Genomic DNA, 12,082 nt, shown 5'->3' on the forward strand with positions numbered 1-12,082 from the left:
TCAACACTGATTCAAATCCCAGAATCACTGCCCCTGGTGTCACCAAATGAAAAATTGTGTCACTTGCTTCAAAAGCAAGTACTGAGAAGAGACAGAGAGTGCAGGCATGAAGAGGGAGTTCCATCAGCAAACCTTCCAAAATTCAACTGTCTGTGATATTCTGCCCTATTTATAGCAGATCATGACTGTTTCTCAAGCTTAGCAATCCATGACATAGCTACATGAACCCTACCAAACACTCCAGAAAGGGTTAACAAGGTGTAGAACTGGGTGAACACAGTAGGCCAAGCAGCATCAGAGGAGCAGGAAGGCTGACGTTTCGGGCCTAGACCCTTCTTCAGAAATGGGGGAGGGGAAGGGGGTTCTGAAATAAATAGAGAGAGAGGGGGAGACAGATAGAAGATGGATAGAGGAGAATCTAGGTGGAGAGGAGACAGACAGGTCAAAGAGGCGGGGATGGAGCCAGAAAAGGTGAGTGTAGGTGGGGAGTTAGGGAGGGGATGGGTCAGTCCAGGAAGGATGGACAGGACAAGGTGTGGGATGAGGTTAGTAGATAGGAGATAGGGGTGGGGCTTGAGGTGGGAGGAGGGGACAGGTGGGAGGAAGAACAGGTTAGGGAGGCGGGGACGAGCTGGGCTGGTTTGGGGATGCAGTAGGGGGAGGGGAGATTTTGAAGCTTGTGAAGTCCACATTAATACCATTGGGCTGCAGGGTTCCCAAGCGAAATATGAGTTGCTGTTCCTGGGTAGCATCGTTGTGGCACTGCAGGAGGCCCAGGATGGACATGTCATCTGAGGAGTGGGAGGGGGAGTTGAAATGGTTCGCAACTGGGAGGTGCAGTTGATTAGTGCGAACTGAACGTAGGTGTTCTGCAAAGCAGTCTCCAAACCTCCGCTTGGTTTCCCCAATGTAGATGAGGCCACACCGCAAACAGCAGATACAGTATACCAAATGTGCAGAATTAGCAAATGTGCAGGTGAACATCTGCTTGATGTGGGAAGTCTTCTTGGGGCCTGTGATAGAGGTGAGGGGGGAGGTGTGGGAGCAGGTGTATCACTTCCTGTAGTTGCAGGGAAAAGTGCCAGGTGTGGGGGTCTGGAGGGGAGTGTGGAGTGGTCAAGGGATTCCCAGAGAGAGTGGTCCCTCCGCAAAGCAGATAAGGGTGGGGAGGGAAAAATGTCTTTGGTAGTGGGGTCGGATTGCAGGTGGCGGAATTGTCAGAGGATGATGCGTTGGATCCGGAGGTTAATGGGGTATGTGAGGTCGAGGAGGATTCTGTTTTCGTTGTTATTGCAGGAGGACACACTTCGTTTATCTCAGAATCTCCAGCATCTGCAGTTCCTACTGTCTCCAGATTGGGTCATCCTCACCTTGACAGTTAGCTGAATAATGATTGCCTCGACAAGCTGTCCCAGCTTATCTTCGTGGGCTAGACTGAAGAGAGAAAACTTGAGGCAAAATAAATTATAACTGAATAGTTACTGCTTACAGGAAACATGTTCCAAAACTAGACGCTCAACTCATTGCCTCTCTCTTCTGCTATCGTGTCTAGTGGTAAATTGGTTGAAATTGGGGACTTTCAATTTCCGTTAGATCTGTTTGTTATTACTTCTCCTACAAGTCTAAATTTTGATAAGGGAAGGAATTGATTGGTTTCAGACCTTCTAATACCATGGCCCTGGGAGCTGGATTGCTGTTTCCCAATCTTATTTCACCTAAAATCCCTCCCGAGCTATAGAAAGATTCCATCGGCTATGAGATAAGTAGCCAGTTGGGTCTGGGAAAGTTTAATTCACCCAGTCCTGCGCCTCTTGGTCCACAGGAGGTCTGACAGAGTCATTCTTAACTAGTTTGCTTAATCCCTCCTCAGCAAGCAGCAGCCATTCAGGTGCGGATGGCAATAGATTTGGTGTCTGGGTCTGAAAGAATTAAAACTTGATTGAATGCAATGAGCATGACCCATGCGATGATGTGTGAGGACCTGGTGGCAGGGTAAAGAAGGATCGCCTGGGAGACAGGCTAGGTGCTCCCTTTAGCTTTTGTAAGAAGTTGGAGCCTATTTGTATGACCTGTAAAAGATACAGAGAGATGCAATAAACCCGTTCATTCTAAATGGCTCTAATTAGTTCAAAGGTGGATACCCTGTCACACGCTAGACAATGTAAGCACACAAAATACCTAAAGGTATGATGGCAATGCACACAAAAATGAAGTCCCCAGTTCAAATAATGCCACGGAACTAAAAAATGCATCAAGCTGTGATCTTTATTTGCAGGTTCTGCATGTTTGGTAGCGGGAGTCCCAGCTGGCTTGAGAGTGAACAGAGATGAAAACCACCCAAGACATTTTTCCATCCCCTCCCCTGTCTGCTTTCCGGAGAGACCACTCTCTCCGTGACTCCCTTGTTCGCTCCACACTGCCCTCCAACCCCACCACACCCGGCACCTTCCCCTGCAACCACAGGAAATGCTACACTTGCCCCCACACCTCCTCCCTCACCCCCATCCCAGGCCCCAAGATGACATTCCACATCAAGCAGAGGTTCACCTGCACATCTGCCAATGTGGTATACTGCATCCACTGTACCCGGTGCGGCTTCCTCTACATTGGGGAAACCAAGCGGAGGCTTGGAGACCGCTTTGCAGAACACCTCCGCTCGGTTCGCAACAAACAACTGCACCTCCCAGTCGCAAACCATTTCCACTCCTCCTCCCATTCTCTAGATGACATGTCCATCCTGGGCCTCCTGCACTGCCACAATGATGCCACCCAAAGGTTGCAGGAACAGCAACTCATATTCCGCCTGGGAACCCTGCAGCCATATGGTATCGATGTGGACTTCACCAGTTTCAAAATCTCCCCTTCCCCCACTGCATCCTAAACCAGCCCAGTTCGTCCCCTCCCCCCACTGCACCACACAACCAGCCCAGCTCTTCCCCTCCACCCACTGCATCCCAAAACCAGCCCAGCCCGTCTCTGCCTCCCTAACCTGCTCTTCCTCTCACCCATCCCTTCCTCCCATCCCAAGCCACACCTCCATTTCCTACCTACTAACCTCATCCCACCTCCTTGACCTGTCCATCTTCCCTGGACTGACCTATCCCCTCCGTACCTCCCCACCTATACTCTCCTCTCCACCTATCTTCTTTTCTCTCCATCTTTGGTCCGCCTCCCCCTCTCTCTCTATTTATTCCAGAACCTTAACCCCATCCCTCTCACTGATGAAGGATCTCGGCCCGAAACGTCAGCTTTTGTGCTCCTGAGATGCTGCTTGGCCTGCTGTGTTCATCCAGCTTCTCACTTTATTATCAGAGATGAATTTGGTGCCAGGTGGGAATGGAGTGGCCTCAGGCCAAAGGGTGGTTTACTCTAACACCTCCCACAATGTTGTTCTCACAAGGCAAAGGGAATTAGAATGGAGGCAGCCAGAAGCAATGATGAGTTTGCTGACTTTTAAAACCCTCTGGGGGTGAGAACAGAGGCAGGCACGGTGGCTTAGTGGTTAGCACTGCTGCCTCACAGCACCAGGGACCTGGGTTCCATTCCAGCCTCTGGCAACTGTCTGTGTGAAGTTTACATGTTCTTCTCACGTCTGCATGGATTTCATCCCACAGTCCAAAGATGTGCAGATTTAGGTGGATTGGCCATGCTAATTTGCCTGTGATGCCCAGGGTTATGCAGGTTTGGTGGATTGGCCATGGCAAATGCAGGGTTACAGGAATAGGGTAGGTCGGGGGGCCTGTGTGGGCCACCCTTCAGAGGGTCACTGTGGACTCAATAGGCTGAATGGCCTGCTTCCACAATGTAGGGTTTCGATGAATCAGACACAAATGGGGCGTGTGCCAGCTGGCATTCCAGCAAAGAGAAGGGGGCGGGTGGTGGGAGGATGTGCCCAGTGCTCCAGGCAGACCGAGAGGCCAGTGTTCCCCCAAATTGTCTGCACAGATGTCTGAGTCCCGTTCTTGGCATCACCTTCCAGAACAGGAAGTCAGTGCTGCAAAAAGCCTCACTTATGTGGAACTCCGAAGAGTTTGGTGCGAACATTGCTGGAGGCCTTCTCTGACTGCCAGTGGACCAGGGTAATCACATGATGCCTCATTAGTGGCTTCCTACTTTGACACTGTTGCAAACCGGATACAGGAACTATTTTTTATGCATTGAAATTTTACAAATTTGGGAAAGAGGGGCTGCCTCTCTGTTACTGACCTGTCATCACGGCCTGGACCCTAATTGCCCTTCCAGTTTTGACACTCTACCAGCTGTACCATTGGACAGGGAGTCTGGCACCCTGACAACCAGGAGTGTTTCCATGGAAATCTCAATAGGTCACTCTTTCTGCCCTTGACTGGATTAGCCAGCAGAGAGACCAGGCAGTGTTCCTGATCCATTGATTGCCAGAGAGCCACTGCCTGCATGTGGATATGAAGTGAGGACAGGAATATGTTGGGCCACAAGACACAGGAACAGAACATGTTTCAACCCATCGATTCTACTCCACCATTAATTGAGATCTTGCCTGATTTGATAATCCTCAAATCCACTTTCTTGTCTTTTCATCCTAAACCTTGATTCCCCTAATTAATTAAAAATCTGTGTATCTCAATCTTGAGTATACTTAGTGACCCAGCCTCAACAGCCATCTGTGGTAAAAAAATTCTATAGATTCACAACCCTCTTAATGAAAACATTCCTCCTCATCTGTAGCTTCAATGTTAGACCATTTACTTTGAGATTATTTCCTATCTTCTCCCATGAGGTGAATCCACCTTTCCACATCCACTCTGTCAAATCTTCTAAAGATCTTGTATGGTTCAATATTCTTATTTTTCTATATTCCAATGAGTACAGGCCCAATTTATTAAACACCTTGTCATTGAATAGTGCCTCCATACCTGATATCAGTCTGTTAAATCTTCACTGGATTAACTCCCATTGCCAGCACATCTTTGCTCAGAAAAGGCGCCCAAAACTGTTTGCAGTATTCCACTTGTGATCTGACTGGTGCCTCGTATAAAACCTCTCTGTTTTTTATTCCATTCCCTTTGAAATTGGCATGGTGGCTCACAGCACCAGGGACCCAGCTTCGACACCAGCCTCAGGTGATTGTTTTTGTGGAGTTTGCATATTCTCCCTGTGTCAGCGTGGGTTTCCTCAAGGTGCTCCAGTTTCCTCCACAGTCCAAAGATGTGCAGGTTAGTGGATGGCGATGGAAAATGCAGAGTTATAGGGAGACGGTGGGCTGAGGTTCATGGGTTTGGATGGGATAATCTTTGGAGGGGTGTTGTGGATTTGATGGGCTGAATGACCTGTTTGCACACCAGAGGGATTCCATGAAATAAAGGACAAAAGTCCCTTTTTCCCACCAAATTTGGACACTGACTTTTTTTTGTGATTCATGGGTGAAGTTCCATTGTGTAGCTTTCTGCAGTCTTCCTCCATTGAAATAACATTCACCTCTTTTATTATGCATGCAAAAGGGCATAACCTGACACTCTTCCACATTGTGTGCCAGGTTTTTACAGACTCATTTAACCTGTCTGGTTACCTCTGCTGACTCTTTGTGATGTCCTCACTATTTGCCCTTCCACCTATTTCGTGCAATCCACAAACTCGGCCTTTGTGCATGCACTTTCCTGACCTAAATCATTCATACATTTTGGGTGTCTTTAGTGCCTCTCTGGCGGCCAGAATAGTTTGTTGAAAACTCATTGGTGAGCTTTGTACTAACCTCATGGACAATAACAGCAAGGAGGCTTGGAAATTAGCTGCAAAATAACACAGTATTTGTGACAATGGAGAAGAGTAGCTGTGGGTCACATCCCAATGAATGGCATCCTTTTTGCAGAATAGCTAAGTCAGGGAATATTATAATTTTGTGCAGAGAAAGACAAAATAATTGTGAAGGTAGGGAAAAAAAAACTGATGCAGAGGAACGGCTTAATTCAAAAGACTGTTAAATGGATGAAAATCTCCAATATAAATTCGAATTAAAGATGGTAGTCAAAGAATCTTCCTGCCATTTCTTCTGCCAATTTGACGCTTTTCATTTTAATAACCCAAAAGACAGCCAATTTCACAAAATAGAAAGCAGAGGCAATTAGAAGTATCAAAACAAATTAGAAGTGAAGCTCTTTAAATGACAGAGCTTCTCATTCTCTTTTCTAAAAAAAAATCCATTACTCTTAACTTGAATAAAATTACACCACTTTTGTGCATTCCTATTTCACAGCTTAATGTTTCTAGGCTTTTATTGTACCAGTGTAACCTCAACGGGCTGTCAATTAAAATACAGTTCTTCACAGCTCTCAAATATTGCCATCTCAACAATTTTCTTTGAAAAAAAAGTCAGAGGAAGTTGAGAGATAATGGGAACTGCAGATGCTGGAGATTCCAAGATAATAAAATGTGAGGCTGGATGAACACAGCAGGCCAAGCAGCATCTCAGGAGCACAAAAGCTGACGTTTCGGGCCTAGACCCTTCATCAGAGAGGGGGATGGGGGGAGGGAACTGGAATAAATAGGGAGAGAGGGGGAGGCGGACCGAAGATGGAGAGCAAAGAAGATAGGTGGAGAGGGTGTAGGTGGGGAGGTAGGGAGGGGATAGGTCAGTCCAGGGAAGACGGACAGGTCAAGGAGGTGGGATGAGGTTAGTAGGTAGCTGGGGGTGCGGCTGGGGGTGGGAGGAAGGGATGGGTGAGAGGAAGAACCGGTTAGGGAGGCAGAGACAGGTTGGACTGGTTTTGGGATGCAGTGGGTGGGGGGGAAGAGCTGGGCTGGTTGTGTGGTGCAGTGGGGGGAGGGGATGAACTGGGCTGGTTTAGGGATGCAGTGGGGGAAGGGGAGATTTTGAAACTGGTGAAGTCCACATTGATACCATATGGCTGCAGGGTTCCCAGGCGGAATATGAGTTGCTGTTCCTGCAACCTTCGGGTGGCATCATTGTGGCAGTGCAGGAGGCCCATGATGGACATGTCATCAAGAGAATGGGAGGGGGAGTGGAAATGGTTTGCGACTGGGAGGTGCAGTTGTTTGTTGCGAACTGAGCGGAGGTGTTCTGCAAAGCGGTTGCGAACTGAGCGGAGGTGTTCTGCAAAGCGGTTTACCCATTTACAATCCGACCCCACCACCCAAGCCATTTACAATCCGACCCCACCACCCAAGACATTTTTCCATCCCCACCCCTGTCTGCTTTCCGGAGAGACCACTCTCTCCGTGACTCCCTTGTTCGCTCCACACTGCCCTCCAACCCCACCACACCCGGCACCTTCCCCTGCAACCGCAGGAAATGCTACACTTGTCCCCACACCTCCTCCCTCACCCCCATCCCAGGCCCCAAGATGACATTCCACATTAAGCAGAGGTTCACCTGCACATCTGCCAATGTGGTATACTGCATCCACTGTACCCGGTGCGGCTTTCTCTACATTGGGGAAACCAAGCGGAGGCTTGGGGACCGCTTTGCAGAACACCTCCGCTCAGTTCGCAACAAACAACTGCACCTCCCAGTCGCAAACCATTTCCACTCCCCCTCCCATTCTCTTGATGACATGTCCATCATGGGCCTCCTGCACTGCCACAATGATGCCACCCGAAGGTTGCAGGAACAGCAACTCATATTCCGCCTGGGAACCCTGCAGCCATATGGTATCAATGTGGACTTCACCAGTTTCAAAATCTCCCCTTCCCCCACTGCATCCCTAAACCAGCCCAGTTCATCCCCTCCCCCCACTGCACCACACAACCAGCCCAGCTCTTCCCCCCCACCCACTGCATCCCAAAACCAGTCCAACCTGTCTCTGCCTCCCTAACCGGTTCTTCCTCTCACCCATCCCTTCCTCCCACCCCCAGCCGCACCCCCAGCTACCTACTAACCTCATCCCACCTCCTTGACCTGTCCGTCTTCCCTGGACTGACCTATCCCCTCCCTACCTCCCCACCTACACCCTCTCCACCTATCTTCTTTGCTCTCCATCTTCGGTCCGCCTCCCCCTCTCTCCCTATTTATTCCAGTTCCCTCCCCCCATCCCCCTCTCTGATGAAGGGTCTAGGCCCGAAACGTCAGCTTTTGTGCTCCTGAGATGCTGCTTGGCCTGCTGTGTTCATCCAGCCTCACATTTTATTATCTTATATCAGAGGAAGTTGAATTGGATTTTGCAGTCAGTGAATCAATCTAAATCTCTTCCTCAATTTCTCAACAAAGCATACTTCAGACGGAATGAGTAGTAGGTTTCTGCAATTTATAGGACAGTTTATATTAAACAGTGCCTGTGCGCTGTTAAATGCACTTTAAAAAATTGCAGCATGTGTTTCATCCTCTTGTAGTTTGTTGATGAGAATTCCCACATTCACCCAGTTTGTGATCATTTATCACACTTTCTAATTGTGATCAATTAGAAATGGACAAGTCAGGACTCCCCAGCTTTATTCGCAAGGCAGTGCAAAGTGAGCAATTATTCAGGAAGCAACTCCCCACGGCTCCTCCAACAGCATCTTTGACATCTGCCACCTAAAAGGTCAAGGGCAGCGGATGCATGGGAACATCATGTTCCTCTCCAAACTACATACCATTCCTAACAGAGAACTACATTACGTCTCCTTCACTGATGCTGGGTCAAAATCCCGGAACTGCCATCCTAACATCATAGCCAGGGTGTCCCTGAGCCCCAAAACCTGTAGCAAATCAAGATGGTGGCTCACCACTACCTTCGCCAGGGCAATTAGCTAGTCTTCACTTCTGAAAAATTTTATTTTAATTGTGCTTTGGCATAATCTGAATTGGGGATGGAGGGAAAAAATAAGTCAACAACAAGAACATGAATTTACACAGTGCCTTTAATATAGAAAGCCCCAAGGGGTCATCAATCAACCAAGCAGAAGAATCTCATAATTGTACAACAGGATTTGTTGAAAAACATAGAATCCCTCCATTGTGGAAGCAGGCCATTTGGCCTACCAAGTCCATCAAAGTGCATCCCACCCAGACCCAACCCCCAACTCTATTCCTGGGCACCCGGAGGAAACCCACACAGACAGAGAGAGAAGGTGCAAACTCCACACAGACAGTCGCCCAATGATGGAATCAAACCCAGGTTCCTGATGCTGTGAGACAGCAGTGCTAACCACTAAGCCACCACGCTGCCGCATGTTTGTTCTTTACATGAAGATCAGACAATATGTGGCCAAAGTTAACTGTGAGACTATTTTTTCACCTTCAGTTAAAATGGTTTGTCATGTGAGATTAATGGCACCTGGTCCTCCTTGACTTGAAGTAACCTTTCTCACACAATCCTCCACTCTGCACTCCATTAATTATATAACCGGGCTCTTGGACGAGGGAATTGTGCAACTCAGATGTGGAAATGCTTGCTACTAACAGCAACTCACCTCATTCTCCACTGGTATCACATTTAAGGCTCAGTTACTCACCACTTTAGATACTTCAATCCGGGAATTATCCTTTTCCCTGTGACACTCAAGATTCCACAATCAGAACAGAGGAAAGGAAAGCTGCACTCTGGCTTCATGGACAGGGACCTGGAGGTGTTGGTGGAAGGAGCAGTCGAGAGGACAACAGTCCTTTATCCAGCAAGCTGCAACTAAAGGTCATGCCACTGGACCATGTCAGCTCCAACTGCAGCCCAGGTTAGTGCTGTATCCCAAGTGAAGTGGAAACGCCCAACAGTGAAGGAAGATGGTCAATGTTCCTTCAAACCAGGTAAAGATAAACCTTCTCCCTACTGCTGCACACTCAGCAATCCATTGAATTTGCACCATCTAGTTTCTCAGTGAAGAAGAAGTAAATTGTGAATGTCGGGAAGTAAGGTGGACTGGAAGTTTAATAAAATGCAAAGACTTGGAAATCAGGTCATTGGTGGATTCTGAACTCTAAAGCTTGAGGAGAAAATCAGGAAAATTGTTCCTGATATTGAGAATCTGATTTTCTTTGTTCTCACCATGTTTTTCCCACCTGTCTGTGATTTAGTCACACCATAACAGAATTAAAAACTCCACCCTCTGCATGATATGTCTGATCTGTCCTGCTGTTGCTGTATATTGAACATAAATATAGGGTTGATATGTCACATCCTATTGAGTTGGCAGCGATCAACCTTAAAAAGATACATGAACACTGTATCTCGACAGATATACTGGGACAGCAGAGCAAATGTTTTGTCAAGGAACTAATATTAATTAGGACCAGAGGACAGCATGGGGTTCAGTGGTTATCAGTGCTGCTTCACAACTCCAGGGACCTGGGTTAAACCCCACCCTCGGTTGTCTGCCTGTGTGGAGTTCGCACATTCTCCCCAAGTCTCCATGGGCTTACTTCCACTGTCCAAAGGTGTGCAGGTTAGGTGCATTCACCATGCTGAGTGGCCCATAGGTCACTGAACTAGATAACTGTATAGGTAGCATGTTGTGCAGGTTAGGTGGATTGGCTGTGGGAAATTTGGGGTTACAGTGCTAGGTTGGGCCTGGGTTGGATGCTCTTCACGGGGTTGGTCTGAACTCAGTGGGCGGAATGGCCTGCTTCCACACTGTATGCATTCTATGATGGAAGGAGTTGTTTAGTTGCACAGCTGGTTTGCAATGCAGAGTGATGCAAACAACATAGGTTCAATTTCTGCATCAGATGTAGTTGCCATGAACATTTTCAACTGTTTCCCTCATCTGAGGCCTGGTGACCCTCAAGTTAAACCACCACCCGTTGTCTCTCTCTGATGAGAGAGCAGCACTATGGTCCAGCAGAGTGGTGACGATGATGATTTTACATTAGTTAAGGTGTGGCTTTAAAAACAGGTGGACAGGAATATATGTTATTGGACCTGAACACCATCTGTTAGCTCCCATCCTCAAAAGAAAAGTGTGTGTGCTTCCCTTTAAGTCTGATCAGGTTCTGGCCATGCTGCAATGGCCTGACAGTACTTACAGTTCATTTGCATGAAAATACCTCCAAGTGGGTGAGCTAATGGAGACCAGCTAGCATTTAGGGGATAGTGGCCTTTAAATTTGGGAGCGATCACATTGTTTAATTATCTTGAACATGAATGATTATGTTGAGGGGCTCTGGACTATGGACCTTGGACCACATTTGCGCAAGTAAATGCTGGTCTCAGAGTGGTAGGGGAGGAGCAGATTGTGCACCATGATCAACGATATCAATGTTTGGGGGTGGGGGTTGGTGGAGAGATCAGTGCCTTTAGATGAGGGCAGGGAGACTAAATGAAAGCAGCTGGGGGAATTGAAGTTTGGGTCAGAGATCAAGGAGCGGTCAAAAATTGGGGAGTGATTGAATAATGGTTGAGTGGAGGTAAGGTGGGGAGTGAGCATGTGAGGTCCTGGAGATCAGGCGTAGCAGTCACTAGAGGACTGGTTGACATTCCTACAAATTCCAGGTTCCGCCATCCAATGTAAGTTACTTAGTCATTTTATTTACAGGGGCTCAGTAAGGCTGGTTTTCCTGAGTGCATTGAGTGCACCAGCTATAACAGAATGCTCAGTCTGGCAACGTACCTCTTCCTTCCTCTGAAGAATGACCATTGACACTCGCCAAGTCAATAGTTTTGCATGTTTAGGAGGACACACAGTGCCTAAAAACACTGTGCTATGTGGTTCATTTTGAGATAAAACGGAGAATGAGTTAATATTTGAGGTGAAGAGATTGAGACCCTGTGCACCAAATGGATTCTTGTTGGCAAAGTTGCACAATATAATTAAGTGGGAATTTCCCTGTTGATAAAATAGAAAATTATTTAATGTGGGGATTATGAACTGCTTTTGCCTCAATTACAACTATCAGCAGATAGTATTTGACAGATTGCATGTCAGTGATTAATGTCTAGTATTAAATATACCTGTTTTTAGCAAAGAGTTGACACAGTTGTAACATAGCTCTTTTCGTTTGATCTGCAGCGTAATAAAAGAAAAGCAATTTAAAGACTAGGGTTAGAATGGATAGGATATCACTGGATGGGAAATAAAAACCCTTCTGAATATTTTCTTGCATTTGATCTTGCTTGTAGCTGCTAGGATCAGGATGTTTTTTCATTTCTAATTCTATCAAGTTCCTCCCACCCTACCC

The 12,082-nt window shown here is 47.3% G+C and overlaps 1 protein-coding gene across 4 annotated transcripts in view; it reads left to right on the forward strand.

The window, feature by feature from the left end:
• Positions 1–12,082, forward strand: part of sema6bb (sema domain, transmembrane domain (TM), and cytoplasmic domain, (semaphorin) 6Bb) — a 513,075-nt gene that overhangs the window by 314,649 nt on the left and 186,344 nt on the right. The gene's annotated exons all lie outside the window — the stretch shown is intronic.

The sequence above is a fragment of the Stegostoma tigrinum genome, chromosome 30, assembly GCF_030684315.1.
Source record: "Stegostoma tigrinum isolate sSteTig4 chromosome 30, sSteTig4.hap1, whole genome shotgun sequence".
Lineage (NCBI taxonomy): Eukaryota > Metazoa > Chordata > Chondrichthyes > Orectolobiformes > Stegostomatidae > Stegostoma > Stegostoma tigrinum.